Source organism: Hemicordylus capensis, chromosome 3 (genome assembly GCF_027244095.1).
Source record: "Hemicordylus capensis ecotype Gifberg chromosome 3, rHemCap1.1.pri, whole genome shotgun sequence".
In the NCBI taxonomy this organism is placed as follows: domain Eukaryota; kingdom Metazoa; phylum Chordata; class Lepidosauria; order Squamata; family Cordylidae; genus Hemicordylus; species Hemicordylus capensis.
Genome location: NC_069659.1, coordinates 218,918,454 through 218,939,156, shown reverse-complemented (window position 1 = coordinate 218,939,156; position 20,703 = coordinate 218,918,454). Strand labels below are relative to the sequence as shown.

Genomic DNA, 20,703 nt, shown 5'->3' with positions numbered 1-20,703 from the left:
GCATACAGATAAGAGCAAGCAATCTATGGTCAATAAAGGAAATCTCTAACTTTGCCCAGAGTCTATCACTGGAAACAGAATCAAAGGCTGATTTGAAATCAATGGAAGCAGCAGAGTTCCACGTAGCCTAGAGCTGTACTTCTCCACCAGATGTTGTAAGACTAGACACTGATCTATTGTAGATCGGTAAGTCCTGAAGCCTGCTTGTTCCTCAGCCAGAATATTCTCACAGTCTATCCAGGACCAGAATTTCCACCATAAATGTCTGGCATAAAGCTTCCCCACTACACCAAGTAAACTAATCGGCTGATAATTTGCAGGCTCAGATATCGCTCCTTTTTTGTAATAGAGCAGGACTATTATTGCCGGGTCCCATTCATTGGGAATCTGCACAGCATGACCAATAGCAGTAAAAAGAGCTGCCAGAATTGGGGTATAAATTTTGAAATACCCTCCATTTGTGTTCACCCTCTCCCTCCCCCCAGCCAATGGGGGCACAGTTGCCCATGACAACAACTGATTTGTAAAACAAGCCAAACAAGATGCAAGGAAATCACAAGTCTATGGGAAGTCAGTGTCAGAAAACCAATCAGCAAGGGGAAAACAGGCCTCCAAAATGGCATCAAAACGTTTTGATCAAAATAGGGTTATTCTGCTCCAAGCTTGAAACTGCCCCTTTATTTCAAGGATATCCTGTTTTGCACTCCAAACACTCGAAACTGCCCATTTTGAGACAAAATGTTTTGCTGTTAAAATGTTCTATACATCCTTACGTTCTATACATCCTTACATCTACTATACATTCTATACATCCATGCCTAAAATATTTTAATCCCTGGCATCTCCAGGTAAAAATACTTTAGATAGCTAGATGAACCAATGGTCTGATTCTGTATGAGCGGCTTCACAAGTTCACATGCTTTCAAGGGAAGATGGGGAGCCCCATATCTCTTCAGCAAGCAGAATGTAAAAAGGGTGTTCCCTGCCTGCTACAATCAATTATTTTCCTGTTTTCATCCCAAGCTGATTTTTTCAGGTCATCCTGGTTTGGATATGTACATGCTATCTGGGTTGTGTAAATAGTCTGAAATGTGTGGGGCAACTCAAGCGCAGGAGAAAAGCAAGTTAAGCAGTAAAAAAAAAAGTTGTGTGAATCAACACGGAGTTTCCCCAGGTGTTCAGAAACCATCCACAAAAATCTATCGACAGGCCTGTTGTCTGTTGGGTGCATTCATGTTAAGAGGCCTGCAGGCTTAATTTCTACTGCACATCCAAGCGGAAAAATAAAAGCAGGCACTGAAGCCTATTTGACTCCATCCACTTACAAACCATTATAATAGGATTATGAGTCTGCCCAGAGAAATCTTTTTCAGTGTCTCAGTTGTGGATTTTTGAAAGGCCTTTCCATTATAATGTTCATTACAAAAAGGACAAACTGTTCCAGAGAACGGGCACCACTCTTGCATAAATCCCCCTTTTCAGTGCCCCTCATATGAGTGAGTGTCCTGGTCCTCATTAACAGAGACCTTGTGGGAAGGCGCTATTTGCGTCCATGCACAGAGTTGTGTTGCATCCTGAGGATCTCTACAAAATACAAGCCCCTGCAGCATGCGCATGCATGGATGCACACACATTGTATCATTATAACCCCCTTCATACCTTCTTTTTAGTACATGGGGATTGTCTAGTACATACTTCCACTCCAGACCTTCTGTCCAGTCAGGAAAGAACCTATCTATATCTATATCTATATCTATATCTATATCTATATCTATATCTATATCTATATCTATATCTATATCTATATCTATATCTATATCTATATCTATATCTATATCTATCTCTTGAAAAAGCCGTGCATGTAGAGATCCTTGCATAAATAACTTTCTACACACATAAGCTCTATTCTTCCCTTAAATGAATGCATGGAGTCAGGAATGGGAACAATGCATGCAGTTTTGCTCCCCCACCCCCATTCAAAGATCCAAAGAACATGTAAAAATAGTGAAAGGTGAGCCTCTATCTAGTTTCTTTCAAGTTTTTCTCATTTCCCCCTGAGAAGTTCTTAGCAGATTGTACCCATTTACCTTTTGCGTTGCCTTCTGAGCGCTGACTGAAAATCAGCTACAGACCAGGCAGTGATCCAAACTGATGTATCCTCTGAAACATTAACTATCACATATCATTGATTTGAATACAATAAATCTTCAACAGCAGACCAAGTAGACCATGTGAAGTGGGGTTTTACTTGGCTGCCGCAGTTCGTTAAATAACTTAACTTGTAGAAAGCTTATTCACTGTGCTCTTGCCACGTCATACGACTTGTCAGTGTTGCAATTCCCATTTGCTATACATTAGGCTTTGATAATACTCAGCAAACACACTGGGAGTCTTTTTACTGACTTCTTGGGAGTTCGAATCAGCTGTATTCCAGTTCTACCCTCAGGCCTGAACCAAAAAGCCAATGGTGTCCCCCCCACCCCCCAGTTTAATAAAGGGAGTTAGAAATGCTCCAATTCAGCTATTCTTTTCATTTGTTTTCAGCTATAGCAAGGGCATTTAGAGAATGGAATTCTTTTTCATGCTTCTAGTAGTTGCAACAATTTTATTGTGCCCAGAATAGGTCATAATCAGAACTGTTCACCTCATTTCATCTTCATTTTCAGGAGTGTCAAAATGTGCCTTCCGTTTCCAGGAATTCTCATCACTCAGGAATACATTTCTGTGGCCTTGATGGTTTTTCTTCTGGACATTCTTCTTTGTCCTTATAGCCATTGGCCTCCTTTCCCCATATTGCTAACTGACTGTGGTGGAAACTCACATGATTTTGTTCAAAATGTCACAATGCTCTATCTGATTTGATGATGCCAGGGATGCTTCTAAACAAAAATCACATGGGTTGCCACAGCCAATAGGTTTAAGTGGCAGTGGGCCAAGGATGAAATGAGGTGAAGGACAAAAAAAGCCAAAAAGAAAGAAAATTGTGCCAAGGAGAAGCCACTGCCAGGGGAACAAAAGGGTACAGAACAGCATAATCACAACACAAATATTGGTGAAGTCAATATATTTTTCAGTAATTCATTCAGTGACATTGAATGTGGTACTTTTAAAGTGACAACAGAAAGCAGATAAGATTCCATTCAGCCCTTGTCCATGGATGTAGCAGAAACAGCAAAGCTATGAAGGCATGGACCGATTTACTAAAAGTCTAATAATGATATGGTCCCAAAGGACTGATGAAAGACAAAGCTCATTGAATAATAACCAGGTGAAATAAAACATAGAACTGTGAAACAGAATCAATAAAGAAGAGTCATATTTCAGCAGGTTGTGAATCCGTGAAGTAGGAGACAAATCTTTTAGTGAAAACATGATTTGCATGGGGAGAGCTCAAAGAGTGAGTATCAATGTTCATACAACAAAGTTGCTTTTTCAAGTCTGCTTCCTAATATAAATTGTATCTAATTCTCATTAGATGATGTTCAAAATGTGTCAGTTACTGATAGGGTAAATCTAGCTAGATATCCTGTTTAGACAGTGTCACATCCAGATAACACACATCTCAAACCTGCAGATCTTAATTTCTCATTTTCAGTGGTGGCAGCAGAAAAACAACTGGGGAGGGGCACAGAAGGGGCAAAGTGCATTTCTGGGTGGGTGGAATGTGTCCCACACATTAGATTTCTGAAAAAGAAAACAAGGTGCAGATGGGGGGCAACAACTTGCCCCCTCTTGCCCCCTGAAGCTGTTCTTGTTCACATTGAGCTTTGGGCTGCAGTGTCTCCATCACACCCATGTAATCTTTCATCTTGTTTTGCATTAACTGGATGGCATAGGATATTATCTTGTAACACTAGCCTCGGTCCTGAGGTACTGAGACACTCTGACAATTGCCAATAAAAGGAAACCCCATAATCACACAAGGTGAGCTGTGACAAGAACCATGGAGAATTTTTATGCCAACCAACCATAATCCATCCAGTGTTTGCATGAAGGGTCATAGCTTCGGTGTCCTTCTTGACGAATCAATTTCAAATATTTTGAGCCGTCTCTAATTTCTGTGAGGATAAGGGGAGAAGGAACTGTAAACCACGGGACCGCAGTCAAATGGGTCTATTACTATTCAGGTGACATCTCTCTGTCTCTTTCTTTGACATATTCAGCTAAACACATTTTTTAAAATGCTAAATCATTGGCTCTTAATCAATTACTGGCTCTAAATCAATCACACTGAGGCTCTTCCTATGAGCAGCCAAGCCCAGGATCCTGGCAGTCCCGCAGTGCCAAACCCAGTGCTGGAGCCTGGCTCTTAGCTGAGGTTAAGGGTGCAAATACACTCTTCTTAACCCAGTTGCTGGGATTGCCCCATACCGTGTCCTCCAGAGCAGGGATCCTCAATGTTGGGCCCCCAGATGTTCTTGGACTTGAACTCCCATAATCCCCAGGCCCAGTGGCCTTTGGCTGGGGATTATGGGAGTTGAAGTCCAAGAATATCTGGGGGCCCAATGTTGAGGATCCCTGCTCTAGAGTGCCCATCCCCCAGTGCACCGTGTTCAGTGCACAGTGCTTTGTGGGATACCCAGAGGCTGGGATAACCAGTCCCGGCCTCTGTTGATCCGCATTGCCAGGAGCAGTATGGATCATGCACCGAAAAGCAGGAGATCAAGGTAAGTGCTCAAGCAGGAGATCAAGGTAAACAGAGAGCCTGCTCCATTAACCTGATTTAAGGGAAGGGTGTTTTAGGTGGTTCCCACGATCAGTGGAAAGCAGGCTAAGCTCCCTTAACCTGCTTTCCAGTGATCGTGGGAATAGCTTCAATGATTTACCAGGAACAGATTGCAGAAAATAGGGACTGTCCCTGGTATATAGGGACAGTTGTTGCCTATGAATCTACAAACCCACTCTCTGTCACACATATAGTAACTATATGTCCATGCTAAGTGTGCACTGGCTGGTGACTCTCCTAAAAACTGGAGTTTTCTGTGGTGAGCAGGCCCATGACTGGGAGGCTACAAGCAGCCTCCTGGTATCAGGGTTCCCCCCAGAATGCCCTGTGGGCTCAAGTGGCTCCTGATCTCCGCAGCCCCATCAGCTCCATGAGGGAGCCAGTAGTCGTGTGGGCGGCCAATTTGGCCTCCCAGGGCTGCACGACTGCTCATCTGCGGGGAGAGTGGGCTAAGCCCGCTCTCCCCACAGAACCCTCCCAGGCTGTACACACGGATCGTGTGTGGCGCCTCTTTGTCTCTATTTTTACCTCTTGGGGATATTGTGTTACTTTTTTCTTGTGAGTTGCTTAAGTTGTACTTCTTCAGCATTCAGCTCCCACCATTTGCAGCCTCATCTTTCCACTAGTAATTCCTGCCTTGGAACTAATCTTGGTGCCTTGTTGGTGTTCTGCATGTTGCTGGGGTCCTTGCTATGCCCAGGGCTTACTTGTCATGTTTGTATTGGATGCTGCTGCTGTGATTGATTGTTGCTATGACCAGCTGAATGGGGAGCAGGTTTCCAGCAGGAGCATCTTCCTGTGCCTGTATTATGGTACTCCCTTGTGAATCCAGGGAGAGAGGCTCCAGATACCTATCTGTGGGTTGGGAATGCTTTGAGAATGGGACTTTGTAGCATGGACTGCCCAGTTTCTCAGAATAGGCTGTGTATTTGTTTGGTAGGCTTTGAATGAATGAATAGTTTTATTACAATCATAGATCAGACATAAACACAACAAATTACAGAACATTCAGATAAGAAATCTATCATACAATACACCAACAAAATAAACGTTTAATGGTAAGAGCTAAAGGGTAGAAATTAATTGTTGGCGGATCTTAACAGCAGCCGCACAAAATTTAGCAACCTTGTGTGTAATAGATGATTTCTTGTCTGCGAGGAGAAGTGTGATGTAAAATGCATCAGTTCGGCCAGGGTAATATAATAGCAAGGGAGTAATAAGACTATGTCAACTGTCATTATAAAAGGAACAATACAGCAACATGTGATGGACAGATTCAACCTCACCCAAACCACAAGGGCAGGTCAGACTGGCCAGGGGAATTTTCAGAAATTTCCCATTAAAAAACTGCTGAAGGTAAGGCATCATATCTTGCTCTAAGGAACACTCTCTGATGGTTGGGTAAAGAAAGTGACGATAAATAACTGGCTGGTTTCCAGCTGTGATCGCCAAGGCACCCTCTTATGTTCTGCAGGATGACACTTTGGTCATTTTGATGCTCAATGTCCAATGTCCAAGATTTGATGAACTGCTTGGCTTGCTTATATCCCAATAGTGACAAATATTCTAAAGAGAAGCAAAGTAATGAGAGTTTTGCCAGCAGTGCTTGTGTCCAGGAAGAATGAAATCTGTTGGCCAGTACAAGAGGAATCAGCCCCAGAGGGGAAAAATAGATCCCAAGTCAGTAGCTGAAAATTGAAATCCATGCTTTGGATTCCACCATCTGAAAGCACATTTATAACCTTGGTACAGCATTAGAGAAACATCTGGTGGCCCTGAGTACAGTTCTTATACACTTAGACTGGACAATCTCCAGTGCTTTGTAGTTGGAATAGGGGCCCAGTTGTGCACCATACAAAAGTTGGTTTAATGTTTTGGCAATGAACTGCTTAAGTGCTGTGAGAATAACCTCTCCTCCTTTGGAGCAGAAAAATCTCAGAATTGCTTATGTGCTCATTTGAGCCTGTTGGACAGCATAGTCCATGTGAGCCTTCCAAGACCCTGTGGTATGAAAGACTACACCCAAGTATTTAAAAATGTTAACCTGTTCAATCCAATGACCCTCTAAAGACCAATTAAATTTCTTAGGCTTTTTGGCAAAGACCATCACCTTAGATTTCTGAAAATTAATAACTAGGTGGTTATCCTTACAGTAATTGGCCAGAAGCTTTTGAGCCCTCCTACTGGGATTTGAGAGATAATCGCAGCAACATTCGCATACAGCAAAATTGGGGTTTTTATCCCCGCAATATTTGGCAGATGTAACCCTGGATCTGAGAGCTTTTTGGCTAAGGTGTTTATATATAGGTTAAACAAAAAATGTACCAAAATGCACCCTTGTTTGACTCCTTTGCTGGAAGTTATTGGTTGTGAAAGTGAGCCTTGCAGGTTACATCTCACCCTTACGCTGGTGTTCTCATAAAGTTTTTGAATGAGGAGAAGTAATAGCCTATCAACGTTGGTATCCCTGAGTTTTCCCCACAGCCTTGGCCTCAAAAACTGAGTCAAATGCTGATTTGAAATCTACAAAGGCCACGTACAAGAAGCACTTGGGCTTACTGCTATACTTCTCTATAAGGTGATGTAGTGCTAAGGCATGAGCCATAGTTGAGCGCCCCATTCTAAAACCAGCCTGTTCATCCCCCTTTCTTTCTCCATCTAATCTTGGAGCTTCCAATCTAAATGTCTCGAGTAAAGCTTACTCATGATGCTCAACAGGCTGATCTGGCAATAATTAGCAGGATCTCAACTGTTCCCCTTTTAAAATATGGGGCACGGGAAATGACTTGACCAGCAAGCCAGGGGTTGCTGGTTTGAATTCCTGCTGGTATGTTTCCCAGACTATGGGAAACACCTATACCAGGCAGCAGCAATACAGGAAGATGCTGCAAGGCATCATCTCAAGACTGCATGAGAGATGGCAATGGTAAACCCCTGCTGTATTCTACCAAAGTCAACCACAGGGGTCTGTGGTCACCAGGAGTCGACACCGACTCGATGGCACACTTTACCTTTACCTTTTATAGCTATGCCCCAGTCTTTAGGTATGTGCCCAGTGTGGTCTATGCATGTAAAGAGAGCTGTCAGCATAGGAGCCCACCAATCCGCATTGAGTTTAACCATTTCAGGAGAGATACAGTCATTGCCCGAGGCCTTGTTGGTCGGCTTTAATTTTACACCACTGTTGTAGCTTCATAGCTTCATCTATCCATTCTTGGTTGATATTGTGTTCAGTGGTATGAGGCAAGGTTCCTGCAGTCCTGTTGAACACTGTTGACTGTATATGAGTTGTTCATGCAAGCAAGTTTACCTTTTTGTGTGTACTTTGGGTGTGGTTGGCATTGTTCTCCAGCATTGTCTTTTGTTGTACAAAAAATTTTTTATTTAGATTTTTATTCTATCTCAAAAACTACAACCTTAAAAATAAAACAAAGAAATACACAAATGTCCACCACATATCCTCACAAAATAAAAAATTGTCCCATTTAACCCCCCCCCCCCATTCTCCCTTATTCTGCTTCTGGACTTTTCTATTTAGAAGCCAGGAACATAAAATATTACTCTTTCAGATCACTGTGGTAGAAACAAAGTGCAGACACACCGTTCTCAATCGGACCCTCCTTCAGCATCCAGCTGTCATTTTTGTTCCAGTAGGACTTCAATAATTTGCGAACATTGTTTTTATGGTTTGGGATGTAAGAGTGATTGTATTGAACATAAATCACTTCAAGCTCTATTTAAATGAATAGAAATACATTGAAAATCTGAGAGATGATGGAAGGCTAGCACAACATACCATTAAGTTCCGGGTGGTAGATCAATGAAAAGGAAGCTTGAAGGCCTGGATGGATAAGATGGATGACTATGAATGAGGGGGAGGGTACAGGCTTAGTTATGTTTATGTCATGGCTTTGCTAAGGTAAAGTTGTGCCCTCAAGTCCATTTTGACTCCTGGTGCCCACAAAATCCTGTGGTTTTCTTTGGTAGTATACAGGAGGGGTTTACCATTGCCTCCTCCTGTGCAGTAGGAGATGATGGCCTTTCAGCACCTTCCTATATCACTGCTGCCCAATATAGTAGCACCTGTTCCAGAATAAGGAAAAGTGTGGACACCAGCTACGTCATTAACTGTGGAGAAGAGCAGCGAAGAGCAGCAAGAAGCTGGTCCATCATTCGCAGGAGAGGACTAAGTTGGGGGAGGGGAACAAAATGGTTGTGTGCCATGAGTTCTTCCTTCCTCCATCATCATCATCATCACCACCATCATCATCATCATCATCACCACCACCACCACCACCACCACCACTACCACTGTGTAACAGTAGTGACTCTTCTCTCTTCCCTGCTTTCCTTAGCAAGAAATCTTGGTGCTTTACAGACAATAAGAACAACAAAACCCCAACACATTTTTGGTTAGCATTATATTTGTATAAACCCTCAGCCAGTGCTAATTGTGAAATATCTGGCTGCCATGCAACGGAACTAGACTGAAGAATTTTGTTGAGATGGGGTTAGTCACATTGGAGGAATTCTGCACTTCTGGTGGCAGGTTGAGCAAAAACGTCAGCAGAAGTGATGGCATGTTGGTTTGGGGTATGTGGGCTGCTATTCCTACCACTTAGTCCAGCGGTTCCCAACCTTGGCTTCCCCAGTGTTGTTGACCCACAACTCCCATTGGCCTTAGAGGGGAAAAACATGATATTCAGCCAGAGAGTTTAGAGATGATAGAAGTTGTAGTCCAACAATATCTGGAAAATGAAGGTTGACAACCCCAGCTTTAGTCCACAAGTCTGCAGTGGTCTGCTGAGGTGATAATACACACTGGGGCTATTCTGACGGCCAACAAAAATCGGGCTAGCAGAGGCTAGCCTGATTTCTGTTGGTCATCAGAACCACCGGGCTCGCAGCCGAGCCCGGTGGTTCTGAAGCGGCTAACCCACTCCTGTAGTCCACCCCTTAGCCTGGGTTTGCGGAGTGAGCGATCCACAAACCCGGGCTATCTGCTCGTGAGTAGCCGCGGCACGGCTCCGCACCGTGGCTACTTGCAAGTAGACCCTTGGCCAGGAGGCTTAAAAGCAGCCTCCCGGCTCGGGGGCCTCCCCAGTATGCCCTGCGCACTCGCGCAGGGCATACTAGGGCTTCCGGGGGCCGCGCGGCCCACGAGCTCCCCAGCCCCCACCGGCTCCATCTTGGAGCTGGCCATTGTGTGGGCGGCCGATCTGGCTGCCCAGGGCTCCCTCCCTGCTTGTGAGTGGGGAGAGCGGGCTTAGTCCGCTCTTACCGCTCACTTCCCAAAACCGGGTCTCACGGATCATGAGACCCGGTCCACTATTTTATTGATGTATCATTGTGGTATGCTGTCCTGCTAGATTTTCTAGAACTGTTTAAAATAAATGCATAACATTAAATGACTCATAAGCACATTTGCAAGGCAAAGAACATCCATCCCCACCTTGAAAATAAATTAATGAGAGTTTACTAGCCTGGCTTCCCACACGTCTCTATTCATTTGTGGCACACTGGCCATGGGGTAGAAAAAAGGACCAACTGTTTATGAAAGGGTACTTGCTAACAACAGGATCCTTACCTGTTCAAAGAAACAGAAAAATAGCTGTTTATAAGCCTGGCCCATCCCTACCTTCAGGCCTCACTTAATAACAACCACCTCCATTATTACTGCTGTATTAGCCTGCTGCTTTTCGCCTTGTTTGGTGGACTGGAAATGAGGAGTATCTCCTGAAAGGTGTGGGAAGAAGGCAATAGTATGGTGAGGTCAGAGATGGCCCATGTCTACATTTTTTGGTAGGCCATCACCCACCCACCCATAGCTAAACCCTGCAGAGGCACATGTTGTGGATACCCTGACTCCAACATTAAACCCAGAGTTACCAATGCAGAATTATGTAGAATCCAGGCCTGTGTCTGATTCCATTGTATTAAGGAATCAATTAATGCCTGAACTCAGATGAGCTAACCAGCACATGACACCCAGGTCTCATGAACTGCATCTGAGACAGAGGATAATTGCTTTGTGAATGTAGGGGCAATCCAACATTGTTTCTCAATGTCTGTGAAACAGGTAATTGAGAGACACAATGGCCAGGCTTGGTTTCCTGTCTCACACATATCGAACTGCTATCACTGTGGAATGCCTTTACAGACACATGACAGGAAGATTTACACACACACTAACAATTTGGATATGTTGGTGCCCAACTCATTCATGTTGAATGAGAACTCATAGCCCAGTGGGCCAGGTTGAGTTCTGATCTTTGCCAGTACTACTGAACTCCTTGCAACAGGAATTCAAATGGAGTAAAATGATTAAACTCCTAAAATGTGCCTGAGCTTGCTTTCAGGTAATGTCTTTGGGGGAAGCTAGGAGCTGAGCTTGCATTTCCTGTTCAAAAAAAGTCTATGTTAATCATTGGTGATTGCTTTGATTTGCTCAAAGGGGATAATCCAGCCTTTCTCTGAGGGATATTTGCTATGTAGAATTAGAAGCATTGTTATACCTTATTGCTGTCTTTAGAATTCCACCCTAGGTAAATGCACACAAAAGAAAATGATTTAATTGCTCTCTCACACCTATAGCTTTGAATTTTCCTTCTCTTAACACCTTTTTAACACTCTTGGGTGGCGGGGACCAGGTGCCAGAAGATCTGGGGACAAAAGAAGATGTCCATTTGCAAGCTCTAGAGATGCAGATTTGCTTTGAGAATGTCAACAGAACAATACTCTGCCCAAACAGGAGATGGGACCCAGATCCTGTTTACCCTGGACTGAATAATTAGAAGACAGGATCTGGAGGGTAACAGCAGTTAACACCTTTTGTGATCCAGGAAGAATGATGATATTTTGAATAGACTCTATGGAGATCGAATGATGGAACAACTATAAGAAGGGGTCTCTGGACATGACAAATCAGCTATCTTTGCCTAACAAGCAATACTTGCTTATGTGCGTAACCCAAGTGCGACTGCCTAGCTGTGTAACTAGGCAGAGGCCTGAAACCTCCATACAAGAGGCTGCTTAGTGATTCTTGCTGCGGGGCGAAGAATCAAGGGCTGACTCTGTCTGTGAAATGCAGCACCAGCTCTTTCCATCTGAAGCCTCATCGCTCCCAAGACTTGCACCCAAGCTGTGTACACTTACAGCCCCATGTCGGACCCTGGTAAATATGGCCTTGGTTTCCACTTCCCTCCTCCCTACTAATCACTACCACCCCTTTCCTAAGCCCTCCCTTCCTTCTTCTCTCGGTTTCTTTCTAAATGTTTTTATTAGGATTTATCAGACAGCTGTAATGATTGATTGCACACACATATAATAGCTAGGCACATTGCACTACACCTTGAATCAGAAACATGTTTAATTTGGATGACCTGTTTGAATTTTATCCTGATGTGCAACTTTCTATCATAAAGCCCATTGAATTGTTTGAGAGTATGTTGGGTCTTCTTTCCACCTTCGTGCCCAGATTATACATGGTCACCATATAAAGAACTGGTCACTTTGTGACACTGGTGAAATAAGCCTAATTTCATATGCTAGCTCCAGAGCATATCTAGTATACAAATCAAGCTTGGTTCACAGCACTCACTGCCACCTGCCCCCCACACCCATCACCGACTTTCGCAGTGTCCCCCAGCTCACCACTGCTCTGTCTGCTGGTCTCCCATTGTATTGCCATGGCATGGTATAATGATGTCACTGCCCTGATTCCTCGTGTCACTGTAGTATAATGGGAGGTCTGCAGGGGCAGATGATGGCAGTGGTGAGACTGCTGGCTTCTGCAGTAGTTCACTGCTGTCTGCCCCTGCTGGCTTCCCATTACACTGCTTATAATGATTCTACCACATCACAATGGTAGAATGGGAAGCCAGCAGGGGGCAGCTGATGGTAGCTGTGATCTTGGGGGTGGGAGGAGGTGCCTCTGAGGCAGCAGCAGACCAACCCCCCTGGGCAGATCATGTACAAAGCACACAGCCACTCCATTATAGATCCACCCTTGGAAGAAGGTAGAGCTGAGGCCATCAATAGTTCGCTCGCTTTTTGTGGCTGCAGGAGGAGTTTGCTGGTTTGCTGCCACAAGAAGGGGAAGGTGATGTATGAGGGCCAAAGAGTCGGGGTGTGCACAAAACTGACTGGCCTAGTTTGGTTCGGGTCCAAATTGGACCCAAACGTTCCTCCTCGAACCCCCCGGTTTGGTTCAGATGAGGGGTTCATGCTCTTTTAAAAAATTCAGACTGGGGGGGGCTTCTCTGAGGCTCTGTGTGTGTGAGGTGTCCTCTGGAGGTTCCCCCTACCCTTGCCGGCCTCCATTATGTTGTAAATCTTCCTGTTTGGGTGGTCTTTGGCAAGCTCAGGTTTCCTGTTTGTTGGAGGGGCGGGGAGGGGATGGCTGGTACTAACAACTGCACACTCAAAATGCAAAAATACCATTGTCTGGAAATATTCCTTTTGGTTCTTGAGTGGCTAAAGTTGTCAAATTCCATTCTGGACACCCCATCTGTCCCTTTAAAAGCTATGTGATGGGGAGATGCTTGGCAGAATTAGTTTTCCTCTGTCACTGTGCACTAATGGGAAAAACTGTGCCCGTATAATTTCTTCTTGTCTTAAAGAATAGGCCCAGGATGAAATTTAGAAGCTGAAGGTGGTTACCTCCTTCAGCTAGACTGAATGGAGGGCTATCATTGGAAGGAATGTCCTATTGGAATACTTGAATAGAACACAAAAATAGAAGAATTATATAGAGTTCAGTATATATAGAGTCAAGGGTAGAGTCTATGGTCTAAAGCGTTTCTCTTTGTATGCATAATTTTTGGTAGAATTTTTAATAATTAAGCAACAAGAGTAAAGAAAGTTTTTGGCATGTTTATTATTGAATATTCTTTGCTTATAAAGAACTATCAACAACAAAATGCAAATAGCCTACTTGTTGCCAAATACATCCCCAATCCCCTAAGAGTTGCAGCCCAGGAACTAAAGAACACAGTTCTAAATATTTAATAGATGAAAAAGTGCCTAAGCACAGCACAAACACAAGCAAAATACCATATACTTAAAGCCTTTAATTCACAGAAGTCATAGATACGCATATACTCTAATACTATTAATATACTCTATATACACGCACAAACACACATATACACACAAATACTATTAATATACTATTAATAACAATATATTATTGATTAGTTCTATTTGATTAATAAATCATTACTATATTGATTAAGAATGTATCCTTGATAAATTAATATTAATGTCTTAATAATAATATAGTAGTATTTATTAATATATAAATAGAATTTTTATATTAATATTTAATATCTAAATAGCGATTGACATTAATACCAGTCTTCTACGGGATGTTTTAGCCCATTTGGGGGCCTTCAGCCCTCTGTGAGTGACCGGTGGCCATTTTTGAGGCTGGCACACATGCGTATGGGTCATTTGCGTTGCTGGGTCACAACCCTGCTGGTGGCACGCATCCTAGCAACAGCCTGCTGTGCTGTTCCCTGCAACCTCCGTGCAGTGTCAGCATGCACATGGCCAGTATGCTGGCGATTTGCATGCCAACACCGCACAGAGGCTGCAGGGAACAGTGCTGCAGCCCCACGCAGCCATTGCTAGGGCGAGCACTGCTGGCAGGAAAGTGGCAGGCGGGGGCAAGCAGGTAAGGAGATAAGAGGTTCATTTCTAGGGATGTGCAAACAGGTTTGACAGTTCAGGGTTGAACCCCCTGTTCTGTCTGACCCCAGACCAAACACCCCCACTCCCCCGGCCCGTTTGGAGGAGTTCATGGGTTTTGGTTTTTGTTTTTAAAAAACCTTACCCCCTCTGGGGGTGTTATCTGAGGCAGCGGAGGGGGGTGTTTGGGCCTTTCCCCTGGTTTGGTGGCCATTTTGGAGGCTGCTGTGCCTGTGCAATGGGCCTCTGTATGGCCTGGGTCACGGAGGGGGTAAGTTTAATATATATATATATATATATATATATTTAAAGTTCACGAATCCCCCCCCCCGACTGAACCGGGGGGTGGGTTCGAGGGGGTGCCAGACTGAACAGGCCTGATCCATTTTGGTTTGGTTCAGGCTTGAACCAGACTCGACCAGCCAGTTCTGTGCACACCCCTATTCATTTCTACCATAAGGTTTCCATTTCAACAAACTTATCTGTTGCTAAAACAAGAGAAGTAAATGTCTCCATGATAAGATTGACCCACAGCATCTGAACAGCTTACAGAATGGAATTTGGTATGATACTGTAAAGGCGACTATCACTGCTACAAGTCTGACAGTAAGCTGAAACTGAAGGAATTTGGCAATGCTATCATATACATTCCTTCCCCACATAACTGCTTTAACAATGCTCAAGAAGTTAAGAAGTTGTCATGTGTTAGAATGATATCCAATGCTTTCTTGGCTACAGTTGTTCCAGCAACCCCCATTGGAAAGTCAACATCAGCTCTTCAATGCAGGCCCATCATTAGTGCCATCTCCAGTTACTGCTACTACTTGCCTTTATTTGGTGATGTTGCTGTTAATGATCCCTTCTACTAAGCTGTACTTGTCTGTAGGTGAGGACCTTGCAAGCATATGAAGTGTAGGCCAAACCTCATCAAAAAGCTCTTGCTTTATCTCCCTTTCTGAATTGTCTATTAAATTCTTTCCTCTCCAGCATTTAAAGGTGTCCCCAGGTTGAAGGATGCCACATTTTACAGCTGTTGCAGGAGCTGTATTAATGTTTTCCCCAGTGACCGTATGCACAACAATGCCGGCATCCTGGCATTTTCTTCTTGCATTGGGAACTTCAGGTCTCATTGGATCTTCAATACCTTCAATTGTGATAAATGTCAAGTCTTTGATTATATCGTCCTCGTTGTTCCACTCTGGTTCTGCATCACTGGCTAGGAAATCTCTGAAAGCTAGACATATAGTCTGGAGTCCCTTGGAGGCCATTGGGTCAATCACATTTGTCATCAAGCATAGTCTTCTTCTGCTAAAGGTACAGGTTCCCCAGCATCATTCAGTATGCAGCAGCGTTTTTGAAGGACTATTTCCGATGCACCTTTAGCGAACATTTGATAACAATTATCATCATTTTTCAAAACTGTGCTCATAGATTTCCTGTAAGCATTGTATACTTTATACAGCTTCTCTTCTGATATCTTCATCCTTACAGCCTTGTAATCCTGTTCTACTTCTAGAATAAATCCCAATAAAGCACGTTCAGTTTTATTGCCAGTTTGGAGGGGCAGGCCTCTTTCTTTTTCAGGACTCACTATTTTAGAAGTATATGCACAGTAAATAGCAATGCCTTTATACAGATAATCCAAAGTAGATGGAAGAATTAAATTAAATTCAGGAATAACTTTATGATGTGTGTTACCAATGAAGGTTTGGATTACTGTCATTCTACTCATGGTTAAGGTTCCTGTTTTATCTGAGCAAATTGTTGTTGCATTACCCATCGTTCCACAGGCATCCAAATGTCTCACTAGATTATTATCTTTCATCATTTGCTTCACAGAGAATGCAGATGAGATGGTGACTATAAGTGGAAACTCCTCTGGCACTGCTACAACCAAAATTGTAATTCCAAAAGAACTTCACGATACAGGGGCGTAGCAAGGTTGGAGTGGGCCCAGAGACAAGATTTTAAAATGGGTCCCCCCCCCAAAGTCCAGGGCCTCCGCACACCCCAGGACCCCAAGGATTTAAGTCTGATATTCCAAAATAAGTATGCTGCCTGCAAATACATTTCACTGAATACACACACACACACACACATCACAATATATAGTGATATACATTGAGTACTATACATTTGTATTACTTTTAATGTCTAGAACACACTAGAAAGATGAATGATTAAAATGGGCCCCTCGCTGCAGATTAGCAAAGGAGACTTTCAACCATGCAGGGTGAGCCTATGTTTGTTTTCCCAGAATTCTGAACAAATTCAGTCAAGTTTGATTGCAGGAGGTTTTTCACAGGAGGCTTTTAAAGCCCTTTAAGACACATCTCCTCTGGAATGGAGGTGCTGCATTCACATGTTGGCCAGATTTACCCTGAAGTCCCTGCAAGTTATTGGGGAGCAGTTCACACACAAGAAAAATAAAATAAAAACACCACACATGCTTCACAGTTCTCACTCAGACCTTCTGGGTTGCAAAACAACTTGAACATAAGTGCATTTATAAATGAATGAATGAATAAATAAAATTAATAAAATACTGTTCCAGAAGTTTTTGCAATTTTCTGCCATGAAACAAGCCACTTATAGGACTTTTTAGATAGTTTTTTTTAAATCAGCAAATTTTCCAAGCTGTTTCAAAATAAATATCCAGAGACTTCTCGGTCCCCCCCCGCACCCATATCCAAGCCCTATGGCAAGCAGATCCCTATATATGGGGGCGGGGGGCGGGAAAGGTAACCACAAAAAGGAGTTCACACTCTACCTGGCAAATGCTGGTCTGGGTTGAGCAGGGCAGCAAGGGGTCTTCTGCTGCAGAGAACACTCTGGCTGCCTCCTCCTTCCTGGCTTGCTTGGGCCCTACTCGAGTTCAGGCTTCACTGCGGCCTACACTGAGGCCTCCGTGGAAGCCCCGCCCACCCGCCGATCAGCTGAGAGGTGGGAGAAAAGGAGCTCTTTGCAGCTTGCCTGCTGCTTGGATTGCGGCCAGCAGAACACGCAGGAGAGACGGCGAAGAGGGCAAGTGGCTGAGAGGCTATGGGGCTGGGCAGGCGGCAATGGGGAGTCACATGAGGTGCCTCTGGGGTGCCCCTCCAGGCAGTGGGGCCCCCAGACAACTGTCTCCCCTTGCCCTATCATTGTTACGCGCCTGTCACGATATATAGTAGATATAGAGGCTATTCACAGGAGCGTGTAAAACTGGGAGCCCAGTCCAGTTTTGCATGCTTATGTGAACCACCGGGCTCATGCCCGATCCTGGTGGCTACATGGCAGCAAACCCGCCTATTGAGCTATCCAGTTAAATGAGGTTAAGAGAGCGAGTGCTCCCTTAACCTAATTTTTTAAATCGTGTGTCAGCCGCGACTGCTTGCAGTGGTGGCTGGCACACTCGGGGAGGGGAGGGGGGATTCTCATAATCTCATAATTCTCGTAATCTTTATTGAGGCTCCAGGGGGCAGGGCAATGCGCAGCGGTGAGTCCTGGCACCCCGACCCCGGGAGCTGCAGTGGGAGCCGCTGCTCATCTGGGCGGGCAATCTGCCTGCCCAGGTACTTCTAGCCAATTGTCTGCAGGGAAGGTAAGTTAAACTCTCCTTCCCCAAACACTGCCTGTGAGCTCTTCTCATGGATCATGAGAAGAACTCTATAATATTGTGCAAATGCATTGCTTAGTCCAAACACACTTATGAATTGCAAAATTTGTAATGAAAAATTGGTTATAAGGACAATAACTGTGAGTATAGACATTGCCAGTCCATCTGGTAAGTTTTGCTTGTAGAACTGATTTTTCCTTTTTGTGTGAAGGTTTTTCTTTCTTCTTCTTCTTCTTCATTTATTTTGGTTTTTGCATCTTCAGGCACCTTTTCAGTACCTACAGAGGCTAGATTATTTGCTTCCTCAGAAGAGTCCTTTGTCTTTTTAGGCTTTTTGTCTTTTGTCTTTTGTTTTCTCACTGGTCCCCCTAACTCCAGTAAACTGAGGATAATTGCAGAGAGAATGAGAGAGGGAAAGAGAGAGAGAAGGGTGGGTGGGTTGGATGGCAAGGCTTGGCACACAAGCACGAGGGGGGGGGGCTTGGTGTGTGAGAGAGAGGCTTGGTGGGGGGCATGGTCAGAGAAAGATAAAGATAGAGAGACGGTGTGTGTGTGTGAGAGAGAGAGAGTTGGTGTGAGGGGGGCTTCGTGGGAGAAAGCGGGGGCTTGTTGAGAGAGGGGGGCTTGGGGTGTGTGTGTTTGAGAGAGAGACACACACAGAGATAAATGGGGCATGGTATGCTCTGGTGAGAGGGAGTGTGTATGTGTGTGTGTTCGTGAGAGAGAGAGAGGGAGAGGGAAAGAGAAAGAGAAAGAGAAAGAGAAAGAGAAGAATCCACAATTGGCTCTACCTCTCACTATCCCTGGCTCTTCCTATCATCTGCCTTGCCTAGTGCCTCCCCAAAGTCTCAGGAGTCACCAGCTGCCACTGCCTGTTTGTGAATTCACACCTACAGCTGTAATAACCATTTCCTCAAAACCTTGTGTCACATAGGTACCTGAAAGCAACATGGGATCGGCTGTCAAAGTCTTCTTGACATGATCTGATTCACCTGTGAGGGAACTCTCATCAGTTTTCAGAACATGTCCTTGGAGAAGCACACCATCAGCTGGAATAAGGTTACCATATCTGATCTGTGCAACATCTCCAACCACCAAGTCAGCTGCTGGCACCTGGATCACTGCCGCTTGCCAGATGACTGGAAACTTCTGTTCACTTTCAATGCGATGCTGCAATCCCTGAAATTGTTTTTCTTTATTCCAGTCTTTGAAAGCTGTTACCAGTACCACACATACTAATGATATGAGTATTGCACAACCCTCTTTCCAATCCACATCCCCTTCTTCATCATCTTCTCCACAGTCGGTTGTGTGGCATGTTGCAATGCTTCCTCCTGGTGGCCTATACAAATAAAGTCCTAGTGATATGATGGCTGCTACTGCTAAGAAGCATAATGTCACATCCTGCAGTGCTTTCCATACTAACTCCAGGAATGTTAGGGTATTTTTAGGGAGTATATAGTTTCCCCCAAATACAGTTCTCCTTATATCTAATTCTGATGAGTCACCACATATCCCATCCGTGGGAGAGGTTTTCAGCCGTTCACAGATTTGATTGATGTCACCATAGTTTTCTTGTATTTTCTTTACTGCATCTGTTCTTCATAACTTCATCAAGTTTCTTAGCTCTGAGAGAGTGATAGTGAAGTCCGTTGCCACAGCCTTTACTGGAGTCACCATTGTCCTGACTTCCTGTAATTTACAATGACAATCTAGAACCATTTAATTGAACTAAAAACAGAAGCATACAAGCACTCTTGCTATATTTACTAATGTGAAGCTACTTCTTGCAATATTTAGAAAGGACATTCAATTAAAAAAGAAAATTTGGAACCAAAACAAATGAAATCAAGAGTTTCACTATCAGTAAGTAATACTTTCCTTCTTGACTAAGGAAGACACCCTTTCTCCTCTTTCTGTAATGGACCCTGCAGCAAAGAGCCATATGTTGCTATGAGACCTGCAGTGAGGGTCAAACTAGATGTGATGTAGGAGATCTGTGATCAAGACCTGCTGAAATTTTTAAAAAGTTGCTGCTGGAGTGAACATTGGATTGGAGCTTCGGCACTGAAGGATTTGGTGTGCATGTGGGAATTAACCCTTTCCCCAATACTATCTTTAGAATGGGAAAATGGCATGGAGGAAAAGGGTTGTTTCCCTTTGTTCAGCACTACAGTCCCAATCTAAACCACCCTGAAGCTGCTTTTAAGAACAAAACAGAACAAAACACATGCAGGACATCCTGTCATGGATCTCCTGCTGCAAAGGTGGCCAACCTCATGCTCTCCAGCTCATCATCCCCGGCCATAATAAATTGCAGCTGGGGCTGATAATATATTGCAGCTTGGGCCCAGCTGGATCAGGCTCAAGGCCTATCTAGTCCAGCATCCTGTTTCACACAGCAGCCCACCAGATGCCTCTGAGAAGCCCACAGGCCAAGAACGGAGGGCATGCCCTTTCTCCTGCTGTTGCTCTACTGCAACTGGCATTTAGAAGCATCTTGCCTCTGAGGCTGGAGGTGGCCCGTAGCCACCAGACTGGTAGCCATTGATAGACCGGTCCTCCATGAATTTATCTAAGCCCCTTTTAAAGCCATCCAAGCTAGTGGTCATCACCACATCCCATGGCAGAGAATTCCATAGATGAATTATGCACTGTGTGAAAAAGTACTTCCTTTTGTCTGTCCTAA

At 44.1% G+C, this 20,703-nt stretch overlaps 1 pseudogene; it reads right to left on the bottom strand.

Annotated features, from left to right (window-relative positions):
* Positions 1 to 13,673: 13,673 nt before the first annotated feature.
* Positions 13,674 to 19,694, bottom strand: LOC128350562 (plasma membrane calcium-transporting ATPase 1-like; annotated as a pseudogene).
* Positions 19,695 to 20,703: the final 1,009 nt, after the last annotated feature.